This window comes from Microplitis mediator, chromosome 9 (genome assembly GCF_029852145.1).
Source record: "Microplitis mediator isolate UGA2020A chromosome 9, iyMicMedi2.1, whole genome shotgun sequence".
NCBI classification, from domain to species: Eukaryota; Metazoa; Arthropoda; class Insecta; order Hymenoptera; family Braconidae; genus Microplitis; species Microplitis mediator.
In genome coordinates, this window is record NC_079977.1 from 8,197,975 (window position 1) to 8,213,472 (window position 15,498).

Here is a 15,498-nt window from a genome sequence, read left to right on the forward strand (position 1 = left end):
ATATCTGTTAAGGATAAATAATCCTATAATATAAATTAAACATAAAATTGTGAAAACTAGAGTGAACAAGTGACGTTCAGTAAAAACGTTGTAATTTGAAATAATTAATAAAAGATCAAGTTCATCACTCCAACCTTGCGGTTTCATTCGAAAGTAGTACATAAGATATCATCCTACCAACCCAGCCGCACCCATTCTACCAACCTTACAGGAAGAACGAGTGAGCTGTTTAGTTCTGGAGGGATAATAGCTGCCGCACTAGAAGAATTGACATCGAAAGGTAGGTGAAAGAGCTATTTTTCAATCATCATAAAATACTTTGGCTTAAACAAGAGTACCAGTCTCTTTGAAGACGTTTGGGTTCTTAATTTTCGAAAAGATCCACTATAAATAATAAATTATAGGAAGATAATTTCTTCCTCGTATTCTTTATTGTTGTCCGCACCCTCCAACCCGCTTGTCCAAAATTACTATCGCTACCAAAGGGAGAAATCCCGGATAAATGATTAAAAATTAAGCGGCGGACATAACAGATGCTATATTTTTACTTTTGTAAAATAAAATAATTTACTGGCAAAAAAAAATTATTTAAAAACATCATTTTTTCATGCTTTTGACTACCCCTAACCCCTTAATAATATTTTAGACTAAGCAAGATTATAACAATAATTTACAGTGAAAAAAATCTGAAATCTGAATTCACCTTACGGACCAGACCCAAAACTTCCCGATGTTTTCAAGCTCCTTGAGCTCGAAAACATTATTGTCGATACCTGTTCAAGCTCTTTGAGCTTGACGATATCATTGGTACTTTCAAGCTCAAAAAATGACGTTTCGTATTAATCTCCGAAAATTCGAGAAATTGGAAACAGTAAATAAGGATTATTTTTTAAAGTTATGCTCACGAGATTATGCTTGATAAATTAAATATTTTTGGACAGAAATTAATAAAAATGATCAAGATGTTAAAAAATAAATAAATACCAATTATGTTTTTGTGAGTAATCGTTACATGAGTGTGCAAGACACACATAATTGTGTATTAGGCTTAAGGGTTTTGTCTGTGGATTCGAACGTAAGTGAGTTGAAATATTCATTACCGTTGTATGCGCTGAGTGCGTTGGATCTAGCGTTTCATTTTTCTTTATAAATATCCTTTTGTTGTATTGTACAAATCGTTGTATTGGCTTATACGAATAAATATATATATATACCTCTAACAGTTTTAAATATTTTTTCTTTATGAATGAATTCACTAGGGTATTGAAATAACGATGCTCTATTGAAGCCCACCCGGGTCAAAAAATTAGATCTGTTTTAAAATAAATGATAAATTTAAATATTTTTTCTTTAATTCAAGTGCAAAAATCGTATTTATTTTATATAGGAATTTAATCTGTTTTTGTCCGTATTATTCCTTATCCAGGCCAATATCAGACTTAATTTCGTATGATATTTAGTCTGTTTTAAATCGGGTTTAGACTAAAAACAGACTTTTTTATTATAATTATTGGTCTGTGTTCAATTGTTTTTAAGGACAAATACAGGACTTTTTATAAATATAAATAATAATAATAATAATAATAATTTAGATTTATTAATTTATTTTAATTTTCTTGGTATTTAAAACATGCTAATGCGCTTCCATAATAAGATGTCACACAGAGAAAATGTTGGCTCGAAACCTACCAATTTTTACAATGCTGTCGACTAAGCTTGAAACAGGGAGTAAAGCATCCGAAAAATTATCGTGCTCTTACAAAAAATGATTATACTGTATCACATTACTTATTACGCGCGAGAAACTTATCGATAAGCTTCAAATCAATTACTTTCATTCATTATAATAATTTTGATGCAGCATAATAATTTTTTATAAGAGCATAGTAATTTTTTGGATACTTTACTTTCTCTTTCAAGTTTGGTCGACAGCATAATAAAAATTGGTAGATTTTGAGCCAACATTTTTCTCCGTAGCACAAGAATTTCGATGTTTTCTTATGCCAAAATATTTTCAATTTTATCCAGTAAACAAGAAAAAATTCTTGACATTTTAAGAGTTGTTTTATCACTTTTATTCAATGATATAAATATTCAATGAAGACAACTAAAAATTAAGCTGTCAAATTTTCATTAGCTGCCGAAATTTTTAAACAAAAGATACTAAATAAATAGTAAATAACACATAATCAATTCTGCAACTTAATATTTTTTTATAAATATTGCCCATAAATAACAATTTTATAAGTCCATGATTTAATCTAGTTTTGTCCTTGTAAATTTTCAGAACTAAAATTTTTTAAAGTTCACGAATTAATCTAATTTAGTCTGCTCGTAACGCAATTGTTTTTCAGAGCAGCAGGTCGAAAACAGCTTAAAATTTTCATAAAAGATCAAAAACAGATCACATAGTCCAATTAGACCAAAATCAGGTCAAATTTTTCAGTCCGGGTAGATCAAAAACAGATTAAAATTTTTATCGAAGTTCAATAACAGACCAAGTAGTCCAAATACAGTCCAGTTAGACTAAAATCAGATCAAATTTTTCGACCCGGGCCAGTAAAATATATAATCTGCAAATACAAGCATCAAGGGAAATCTAAAGAGAATTGAAGAGAATTAAAATAGTAGTTTATCTATCGAGTGCGATCGTGTTTAAGACGCGAGGTGTAAAGATTTGTGCCCAAGCCGAAGGCGAGGGTACCAACACAAGAGCGTCTTAGACTCGATTGTACTAGATAGATACATTAGTTTTTGTTATGAAGACTATATACTCATCATTAATTGATTGTACAAAAAAATGTTCTGGAAGAATTTCGTAGGAAATGAAATGCTCTACAAAAAAGGTATCATATATTTTTTCCGTAAACCTCACCATTTGAATGATATTGAAGATTTAAGTTTGATCATTTTAAGACGAGTTTCATTTTTGTTTATGAATTTTATAACTCGACAATAAATGACTATTATAAAATGCGCAATACAAATTTTTGCAGGAAATTAACTACTCTATAAATATGGTGTCTTATATTTTGGCGATTAAATTAAGCATTCAAAAGATATTCATCATCAAACTTTCATGAGTACTGATTTTGAGAGTTTTTGATTAAATAATCGAAAAATTTTAATTTAATTTATGAATTTTATACAAATTTCATTTTTTGTCATGAAAATAAGTATTATTTGAGTTTTATTTTCAAAATTTTTGAAAACTTTTTTTCAATAGTTCTAAACATTTTATTTTTAATCATTAGAAATCACGATCATGTTGTTTTTTTTCGATAACGTCTTCAAAACGTCTTTAAAAATATTAACACTATAGCTGGAGATTGTCCTAGGAAAATTTTCTTCACTAGAGAATTTTTGTTTTGTATTTTATTTTATTACTTATTGTAAGTTGTTAATGAGCATCGAAAAAATTACCCTACTTGCAACAAAAAATTGTTTGAAAATTAATAACTCAGTTGAAAGTTAAAATACTAAACTTTTTTGTGACAGACACTTGAAATCTACGACATTTAGCGCCTATAGCCGGCAGCTAAAAACATTAGATGAGATACAGCTGGTAAAAAAGATACCTAATCGTTCTAATAGTGACGTCATCATCGGATCAGAAAATATTTTTTGGTTACATGTGCGATAGCAAACGACCAAAAAATATCGAAGTAACTTAACGAGCCATCTTGTGAGAAAATTTATCATCATTTTAATTCGTCCATTTACCGACTTCTCTCTAATTTTCAACAAATACTCAAAACAATCTTACCTAATAAATAAACGCGGATTTATGACCTGCCATTTATAGGCACTAAATGTAGTGAATTTCAAATATCTGTCACAAAAACTAATGTATTTATCTAGTAAAATCGAATCTAAGACGCTCGCACTCGATAGATAAACTACTATTTTATAACTAATTGGATATTTTTTTTCTCTAAAACTGAAACGTGTCATAACATATTTATAATGAAAACTTTGCTTTTTTTATTAATAAATAATTAACTGCGCGATAAATAATCTACAATTTATTTTTATACATGTAGACACAGATACTTACACATTAAAAAAAAAACTTGAAAAAAATTTTGAAATTTCTCGATAAAAACTAAAATTCGTGTAAATTTTCTCAAAACTTATAAGTTACATTGAAATTTCTCGATTATCTAATCAAAAACTCTTAAAATCAGTACACATGAAAGTTTGATGATGAATATCTTTTGAGCGCTTAATTTAATCGCCAAAACATAAGACACCATTTTTATAGAGCAGTTAATTTCCTACAAAAATTTGTATTGCTCCCCGAGTCGAAATCTGAAATGTAGTTTTAGCCTAGATACCCTCAATTCTTTTGTTAACAGGCCTGCCGCTCACAGTTGGGCTGTAATTTTGATCTCCATGGCCTCAAAGTAGCATTTGGGGGGGGGGGGGGGTAAAATCATACTTCCAAAGTGATTTTAGAACTGTGATTCTATCCTCCATTGCCTAAAATTTAATTTAAAACAGCATTTTGTTGGACTTATAAATTTTTCAACTTTTGTCAGTCGATTAAATTTTTTTAAGTCCAAAATAAAATTGTAAAATTATTCTGGACTTAGAAAATTTTTCAACTCTTTTAAATCCATTGGATTTTTTTAAGTCCTAAATTTTTTCTTATACATGTTTATTTTATCCTGACGGTTTGGAAATTCCAATTAAATGAATATTTATTTTATCCAATCGATATTTAAATATTTTTTTAATAATAATATTTTTTATCAATAGTTTAAGTATTTTTCCAAAGTTAGAAAAAAAGAAAAAAAAATGTCTACTATAGTCTTAATAAACTATTGACCACACTCTTATAAACCAAAAAAAATTTTGTTCAGATAAAAATTATGAATATACGTTGACTTTTTAGAAAAAGTAATTAACTCATCAAATAAAGTAAAGTAATTGACTCATCAAATTTATTTTTTTTAATTTAATAAATTTTGATAAATTAAAATAAATAGATATCTAGAACGATGGCTTAGTTAAAATATTCATTATTTATTGTTAATGTATTTTAATACAATTAATTTATTCAAGCTCTTCAGTATTAATTGGCACAGCTATAAACATACGATCACCAATTTCCATCGAAATACAAATTGATGTTAGAATCGATTCTGACATCAATTTTTTTTATCTTTTGCTAGCGTGATTGTTTATACTTGTTTTACCTTTATACTATGAATTAATTTAAAAATATTTGTAACGTTTTTTATTTAAAAATTCGCGACCACGGAAGCCATTTTAATCTTATACACTGTAAAAAAAGATTCCTGACGTCAAACCAGATTCGTTTGGCTCAAGTACTCCGTGCGTTTGGATACAGCCAAGCGCGTCAAGCGATTGAGTTTATCGCCCTCTACGTTTGACAGTATATTTTGCTCCAACTGAGAGTTTCTTGAGGAAAGGTCCCGATTCGTTTGAACTATCTCTGTAGTATTTGATATAACTCAATAACTTTTTTCATTTAAAAAAAAATAGGAATTAGTTCAAGTCATGAATGCTGTTGATACAATAATGATTTTCGTTTTACATTAAATAATCAAAAATTTCAATCAAAGTAATTTGTAAGCCCGGGAAAAAATGTTTTTATAAAATTTTGTAAAATTTTATAAAATTTTCCAAAATTTTAGTACTAACATTTTATAAAATTTTATACTGAAAATGGCCTGGTAAAATTTTATCAAATTTTATAAAATTTTATGAAGTTTTATAAAAATTTATAAAATTTTATAAAACTTTGTAAAATTTCAAAAAATTTTACCAGGCCATTTTCAGTATAAAGTTTTATAAAATTTTGTAAAATTTTATAAAATTTTATAAAGTTTTATAAAATGATTTTTTTTTTTCCGGGACGGGTCACCCATCCAATTAATGGCCAACCTCGATGCTGCTTAACTTTTGTTATTGAAGAATCGTAGTCTGCTCCGCTCGTCTATCGGTCACTTGTAGCTTAGAAATATTCGTGGCTGCACCCGGGAAAAAATGTTTTTATAAAATTTTATAACATAATATAAAATTTTATAACATAATATAAAATTTAATACAATTTTATAAAATTTTGTAAGATTTTATAAGATTTTACAGCAAAATTTTATAAAAATTCATACAATTTTATAAAATTTTATACTATTTTATACAATTTTATAAAATCTTCAAAAATTTTATAAGGTAAGATCTGAGTAAGGAACGTAATAAATAAATGTAATTTTATAAAATTGTATGACATTTTATAGAATTGTATAAAATATAACAAAATTTTATAAAGTTTTACACAATTGTATAAAATTATATAAAATTTCATATAATTTTATAAGACTGTACAGCGAAATTTTATAGAATTTCATATAATTTTATATAATTTTATCGAATTTCATAGAATTTTATAAAATTTTATATGGTAAGATCTTAAAAGGGAAGTTATAATTAGATAAAATTTTATATAATTGTACGAAATTTTATAAGATTTTATGAAATTGTATAAACTTTTATACGATTTCATAAAATTATATAAATTTTTATACAATCTTATAAAATTTTATAAAGTAAGATCTTAGTGAGGGAAATAATAATTAAATGGAATTTGATATAATTGTATGAAATTTTAGAAAGTTTTATACGATTTCATAAAATTATATAAAATGTTATACAATCTTATACAATTTTATATAATTTTAAGAAGTAAGTCCTTAGAAGAAAAGTAATATTTAGATGAAATTTTATAAAATTTTATAAAGTTGTGTACGATTTCATAAAATTATATGCGATCTTATAAAATCTTATACAAATTTATACAATTTTATAAAGTAAGATCTCAAAAGGGGAGTAATAATTAGATAAAATTTTATACAATTGTATGAAATTTTATAAAATTATATAATATTTCATAAAACTTTAGAGAACTTGATGCCACTATTGCATCTAGTGTAGGGTAGCATTTTGTAAAATTTGATAAAATGTCACACAATGTTATAACGTTTATTACAAATTATTATAATAATTGTTAGAAATTCAAAGTAAATAAATAAAATTTTCAATGGCCATAAAAAAAAAAAAATTCCATTTTTGCCGGCAAAATATGGTGATAAACAAATATGAAAATTATATTATAAAAAATATAATTGATTACCTAAATATATGCAGGGTACCCCTAGAAAAATGTAAAAAAAAAAAAATTCTGAATATTGAATAAGTTTGATTTTATTAAAATTTTTTGCAAGTTATTTACATTAAGAAAAATTATATTTTACACAATTATTGGATGCAAAGGAAGATAAAAAAGTTTTTAATAGTTTTTATCATAATACAAAAGTCTTTAACATTTTTCGACCGGCACTAGATTCTTGAAAAAGTTTAACGAAAAAAATTCGAAATAATGCTCAATTTTATTTACAAAAGTAATTTTGGGATGGTTATAATAGATTTAAAAAAAAAAAATTTTTTTTTATAAAATTTTAGAAGTACCTCGTTTTGCCTACCCCCGCCACCCCTTTCTCTTACATATTCATACATATATTACATAATGTGATAATTTTGAATTTAATGTTTTTAAACTTTTATTTTGTCAACTAGCAGTTCAAATTAAATCGTCGTTACTCAAGAAAAAGTTCGAAGGTTTCGCCATCAATTCAAAAATAAAAATCATGAAAAATCAATAAATTTAATTAATTTTAAAATTTTATGTCCATTAAACAGTCGATAGTTGAATTATTCCAATCTTTTTTTTATATATAATTATAAATTAATACTATGAAATATGGCTGATAAGAATTCATGAGTAATCATAAATACAGCCACGAATATTTCTAAGCTACAAGTGACCAATAGACGAGCGGAGCAGACTACGGTTCTTCAATAACAAAAGTTAAGCAGCATCGAGGGTGGCCATTAATTGGATGGGTGACCCGTCCCGGAAAAAAAAAATCATCTTATAAAACTTTATACTGAAAATGGCCTGGTAAAATTTTATGAAATTTTACAAAGTTTTATAAAATTTTATAAATTTTTATAAAACTTCATAAAATTTGATAAAACTTTATAAAATTCGATAAAATTTTACCAGGCCATTTTCAGTATAAAATTTTATAAAATTTTATAAAATGTTAGTACTAAAATTTTGTAAAATTTTATAAAATTTTACAAAACTTTATAAAATTTTACAAAATTTTATAAAAACATTTTTTCCCGGGTGATAAGAATTCATGAGTAATCATAAATACAGCCACGAATATTTCTTAGCTACAAGTGACCAATAGACTAGATTCTTCAATAACAAAAGTTAAGCAGCATCGAGGGTGGCCATTAATTGGATGGGTGACCCGTCCCGGAAAAAAAATTCATTTTATAAAACTTTATAAAATTTTATAAAATTTTACAAAATTTTATAAAACTTTATACTGAAAATGGCCTGGTAAAATTTTATGAAATTTTACAAAGTTTTATAAAATTTTATAAATTTTTATAAAACTTCATTTAATTTGATAAAACTTTATAAAATTTGATAAAATTTTACCAGGCCATTTTCAGTATAAAATTTTATAAAATTTTATAAAATGTTAGTACTAAAATTTTGTAAAATTTTATAAAATTTTACAAAATTTTATAAAAACATTTTTTCCCGGGTGTATTTATGATTACTCATGAATTCTTATCAGCCATATTTCATAGTATTAATTTATAATTATATATAAAAGAAAGATTTAAATAATTCAACTATCGACTGTTAAATTGACATAAAATTTTAAAATTAATTTAATTTATTGATTTTTCATGATTTTTATTTTTGAATTAATGGCGAAACCTTTGAACTTTTCCTTGAGTAACGACGATTCAATTTGAATTGCTAGTTGACAAAATAAAAGTTTAAAAACATTAAATTCAAAATTATCACATTATGTAATATATATATATAAATATGTAAGAGAAAGGGGTGGCGGGGGTAGGCAAAACGAGGTACTTCTAAAATATTATAAAAAAAATTTTTTTTTTTTAAATCTATTATAACCATCCCAAAATTACTTTTGTAAATATAATTGAGCATTATTTTGAATTTTTTTCATTAAACTTTTTCAAAAATCGAGTGCCGGTCGAAAAATGTTAAAGACTTTTGTATTATGATAAAAACTATTAAAAACTTTTTTATCTTCCTTTGCATCCAATAATTGTGTAAAATATAATTTTTCTTAATGTAAATAACTTACAAAAAATTTTAATAAAATCAAAGTTATTCAATATTCCGAATTTTTTTTTCTACATTTTTTGGGGGTACCCTGCATATATTTAGGTAATCAATTATATTTTTTATAATATAATTTTCATATTTGTTTATCACCATATTTTGCCCGCAAAAATGAAATTTTTTTTTTATGGCCATTGAAAATTTTATCTATTTACTTCGAATTTCTAACAATTTTTATAATTGTGATAAACTTTATAAAATTGTGTGAAATTTTATCAAATTTTACAAAATGCTACCCTACACAAGATGCAATAGTGGCATCAAGTTCTCTAAAGTTTTATGAAATATTATAAAATTTTATATAATTTTATAAAATTTCATACAATTATACAAAATTTCATCTAATTATTACTCCCCTTTTGAGATCTTACTTTATAAAATTGTATAAATTTGTATAAGATTTTATAAGATCGCATATAATTTTATGAAATCGTATACAACTTTATAAAATTTTATAAAATTTCATCTAAATATTACTTCTCTTCTAAGGACTTACTTCATAAAATTATATAAAATTGTATAAGATTGTATAAAATTTTATATAATTTTATGAAATCGTATAAAACTTTGTAAAATTTTATAAAATTTCATCTCAATATTTCTTCTCTTCTAAGGACTTACTTCATAAAATTATATAAAATTGTATAAGATTGTATAAAATTTTATATAATTTTATGAAATCGGATAAAACTTTATAAAATTTCATACAATTATATCAAATTTCATTTAATTATTACTTCCCTCACTAAGATCTTACTTTATAAACCTTTATAAGATTATATAAAAATTTATATAATTTTATGAAATCGTATAAAAGTTTATACAATTTCATAAAATCTTATAAAATTTCGTACAATTATATAAAATTTTATCTAATTATGACTTGTCATACAATTTTATAAAATTACATTTATTTATTACGTTCCTTACTCAGATCTTACTTTATAAAATTTTATAAGATTTTATAAACTTGTATAAAATATTATAAAATTTTATAAAATTGTATGAATTTTTATAAAATTTTGCTGTAAAATCTTATAAAATCTTATAAAATCTTACAAAATTTTATAAAATTTTATAATATTTTATAAAATTTTATAAAAACATTCTTTCCCGGGAGGTCATTGAAGGTATGAAGAATTTTCAGTTAAGTCATAATTTTATTAATGCAAATGAATTTTAGTGTTAAAAGTAATATTTTTTTAGGTCCGTAGAAACTCTCCTTGCAATTGATTCAATAAAAAATCGAATTATTTCAAATTGCTGTATTGCATTGATCCAAAATAAACAGTAATCTGAATCAAGTGAAAATTGCCTTTAATTATTTCATCAATAATTAATTAAAAAAAAATTTTTTTTTTTGCATTTTTTTATTTTTGATTTTACTTTTATTGTTTTTTTTTTCTTTTTTATCAAGTATTGAGACAATTACATTATATTATTATTATTACATTATATATATTACACTTTACAAATAATTCTGACACACTCAGTTTTTAGTGAAAAATTAAATAATCGTAATATTGGTATCCGGAGGATTCGATCCCAGTACCCTACGGGTGAGAGTCAGACGCTTTACCGCTACGCTACGGAACCTGTAGGAAATTTTTAGTTTAGTTGTGCTTCTAGTACTTTGTTTTCATATTGAATGGATATATACAGTCAATTGTTTATACATTGATCTAACCGAGATAAATATGTGACTCTTTTTATAAATAAATTTTTCTATTTAATTGATAATATAAAGACTTTTATTCAAATATAATTCAATATTTTGTAACGAATACATTTATATTCTCGTCGAATATTTTTCAGTTTTCATGTGAGTGCGTCAAATTACTCCTACAACCTCGTCGGATTCTCTCCCCAAGAAACTTGTCGGTTGACACGACACGTTCGGTATTATAGGAAACTACTTTTGTTTCATTGAAACAAGTGAAGTTGTCAAACTAAACGTTTCAAGAGTTTCAGTTAAATTTCTAAAAATTGAAGAGTTTGCGTTAACAAGTTTTTTTTTTTAAATCAAGTACATCCAAAATTTAATTAAAATATATTTTACTATTCAATCAAATGTTACTTTAATTACGATCAAACTTAAAAACTTTTAACATAAATGCTTAAGCAATTTCTCATAATCGAGTAGAAATTTTCATTCAATAAAAATGATTTTCTTGAGACAAACTAGTTTTCGTTGGTTCAAACGAATTTGGTTTCACTGAAGATGAAATTTGTCAAACTCTGTAACCGTGCAGCAGTGATCTAAGACGTGAGAGTGTGGCTCTCCTGCTTCATCTATTTCTCTCTCTCTCTCTCTCTTCTTGTTCTGAAAGACAAGTGCAGCAGTCTAATCTCTGCGTTAGAATTTGGGGGATGATTTCGCGCAGCATGGGACCGCAAATTAGTCCCTGCGCATAATTGGGTGGGGTCAACGCAGGTTGGTGGCCCAGAGAACTGACCCAAGACGATTCATCAAGAGACGACACTTGAGTTCGGTCAGCGAAAACGCACCGACTCATAATTTTTTCTGCTCAAGTAATTATTAGAACTTGTCTTTGATATATTAAACTAAATTTATTCAACTTATTAGAAGTGATACAAAACCTTCCACTTGAGCTCTAGTGCGCTAACCGATCAATCGCTCTTTTTACTCTACCATTTTTGCTTAAGTTATTTCTTTTGAGTTTATATTAAAATAAAATCTAGTGACTTTGAGTCGTTTCCTGTGTGGTTAATTAAAACCAAAAGTGCAACAGTTGGTCCTGTGCAATACCGATCTCCAAGCGTTAGTTACGTCGTCGAGCCTGGACTTCATCAACTCCAAGGACGTTACCACTGGACACCGGAAGGATGAACCGACGACCAGTACCAGCTGTAAGTGTTTAATACTTTGGTCGCCACCCATATAAACTTTATATTATTATGTTCATACGATTTTTTCTCTCTCTTCAACGTGATAAATTTCCCGCCAATTATTTTCACTCGCCACTATATTTATTCCCGCGCGTTTTGAGCCGATAAATTTTCTAAAAGTTGTTCGTAATAATTATATGTATACATAGAGTTAAGGGGAAAATTTGTACATAAAGGGATTGGGTTAAATAAAATACGCTAATTAAATTTACATCAAGTATCCAATATCAATTATCACCAGAGTCCTTTACTTTAAGTTTATTTTCAGCCGCGTGTCCGGCTCAGGACGAGCCGACTCACCTCTGAGATACACTAGTTTCCCGAAGTTTGCGATAACGACAATCGACTTAGATTTAAGATTAAATTAATTAATAATTAAATAAAATAAATTCGGGAAATATTAATTAACTGTGGTTCGTGGCTGCTAGACACGGAGTAGCCAGGGCCCACCGTTATAACTCTTAGGGAGTTTGATGTCAGTACCTTATTTTTACAGTGTAGTTGATATCCCCTTCGTTCTCCTTACCAACCAACGAAGATCCGATAAAGATCTCTACCACAATTAAAAAGAAGGTTGTGGAGGGTATTTTTACATTCCTGCTGACTGTAAATTTACCCTACATGTGGTAAAAGCGGACAAAACTCCCAAAGTTAGGTCAGATTTACAGTTCTGCTCAATAGCTTGCCTTATTGCTCGAATGTAATTTTACCCGCACACAGAAAAAAAAACTATCTTGGCTGAATACAAATTTTCTTGAGTAAAGAAAATTTTTGGGTCAAAGAAGGAAGGCTAGAATTTTCTTCGATCAAGTATTAAATTTACTTGAATTTTAAATTTTACGTCAATAAATCATTTCTTAAGTCAAAAACTCTTTTACGATTGAATTAAAATACTTATTTATTAATTCGAACACTGTAAAAAATCCGGAGTGAATCCGGAGTGAATTGGGAGTGAAATAAAATCCGATTTCACTCCGGATTCACTCCGCCACTCGGAGTTCCGGAGTTTTAAAAAAAACCACTCCGCATGCGGAGTGAATTGGGAGTTATTTTTAGCGGAGTGATTGCGGAGTGACGCGGATTTTATTTCACTCCCAATTCACTCCGGTACGGAGTTTTAATACTTAAATAAATTTATATTAATTTATATGAAACTGCTAAACAATGTGTGAGTGTGCGAGTGTGTGTTTGCATGCATGTGTGTGTGCAGGTGTTTGTGTGCGTGTGTGCAAATGTGTGCATGTGTGAAAATTTGTGCAACTGTGTGCGTGTGTGAAAATGTGTGCGTGTGTACAAATGTGTGCGTGCGTGTGTGCCTAAATATGTATGTGTGTATGTGTGTGCATATCAGCTGATCAATAATGTAATACGCGAATTTTTACTTCGATTTTATTATGTGGAGTTATATTTTATTAATAATAATTTCAAAACCCCGCTCCGGAGTGAATTTCACTCCGGAGGGATTAAATTAATAAAAAATTATGTACTCCGCGAAAACTCCCCTGCGGAGTGAATTTCACTCCGAGGGGAGTGGATAATTAAAAATTCATTCACTCCGCATTCACTCCGGATTTAATCCGCATTCACTCCGCGAATTTTTTACAGTGAAACTTGATTTTCTCAATTGAAGGAAAATTTTATTTATCCCTCTGCGATTTACTTGTATTAAAAGTGAACTTATTTATTCGAAGTTAATACATGAATTAAGGTAAACCATTTTTTTTCATCATTCATGCGATATAAGTGCTATCTTGGCGCACGCTCTTTTGTTCGCCAAATAGCTGTTTGCCCATTCAACTGTTTCCACGACATTTGTGTGCGTTATACGATTATCTGCGTGCGACAAGTAAATTTGAGTGCGAAAAGTTTACTTCCCGAGGAGTGTATACTATTTTTCTCCTCGACGGACGCGGAAAGCGGCAACTTCGTTTTGCACAGCGGGACGAAAGTTGACGCTTTCCGCCCGGAGGCGAGAAAAAGTATTTATCTGCTTCACATCACTGTTAATAACATTGAAATCGAAAAATAATTTTTTCGATAAAAAATAAAAAAAATAAAAAATTTTTTAGCTTAATAAATTTCTTTACTCAACTGAAGAAATTTATTTCTTAACTGAAATTATATTTTTGATTGCGACAAAAAAATTTTCTTGATCCCAGAAAGTTTTTTCTTGATTTATAAAGTTATTTTTCTTAGTTCAAAAACATTTTCGTTTAAACTCAAGACATTTTTTCTTAACAACAAGATAAAAACATTTTGAAGCAAGAGCCGCAATTTTCTTGAGAGGAGAACATTTTCTTGAAACAAAATAAAACGTTTTGGAGCGAGAAAGTAAATTTTCTTGATAGAAGAACATTATCTTGAAATAAAATTAAATCATTTTGGAACGAGAAACTAAATTTTCTTGAGAGAAGAACAGTTTCTTGAAATAAAATAAAAACATTTTGGAGCAAGAAACTAAATTTTCTTGAGAGAAGAACATTTTCTTGAAACAAAATATAAACATTTTGGAGCAAGAGACTGGATTTTCTTGAAACAAGAATATTTTCTATGATTAAGATCAAATCAATTAAATCCAGAAATTGAACTTTCTCGAAAAAAGAAAATTTTTTTGAAACAAGAGAAACTTCTCAAACCAAAATGTAAAGTTATTAAAGTAACAAAAAAAAAAATTTCTTAAAGCAAGAAACTTTTCTAAAAACAAGAAACGATTTTTTCTTCATTAAAGAATAAAATTTTTAAGAAAATATTTTACTTGAACCAAGTAAATCTGTTTTTCTGTGCAATACCCTCATATAACCATGATTTCAGCCTCAATAACCTAATTAAGAGTATGAATGGAAAATCCACATTTCAAATTTTAACTCGGGTTGTCGTTAAGTTAGCCGAAAATCTTTCACTGCAGGACTTGCTGAGCAAGTTATGGCTATGTCAGGATAAATAAAGCAGAAAATTCGGTATTGTATTGTCAAGAGATATTCCAGGTTAGTTGAACATATAAAATATTTTTTTAACTTATAAAAAAAATATACCTTTCGATAATTTACATCAGTGAATTTATTATTAAAAATATAACATTACTAGCGTTCAAGATGTACACACGGTTCTGTAACATTTAAACCGAAGACAGTTCAACCGCGACATTTCAACCGACGACACTTCAACCGAACGACACTTCAACCGTGGATACTTCAACCGAACGACAGTTCAACCTAGCGACATTTCAACTGAAAACGATGAAATCAAACAATATTCAACCATTTAAACGTAAACTTTTAAATTTTAACATGTACAGTATCATCTTGTTTTTTAAATATAGT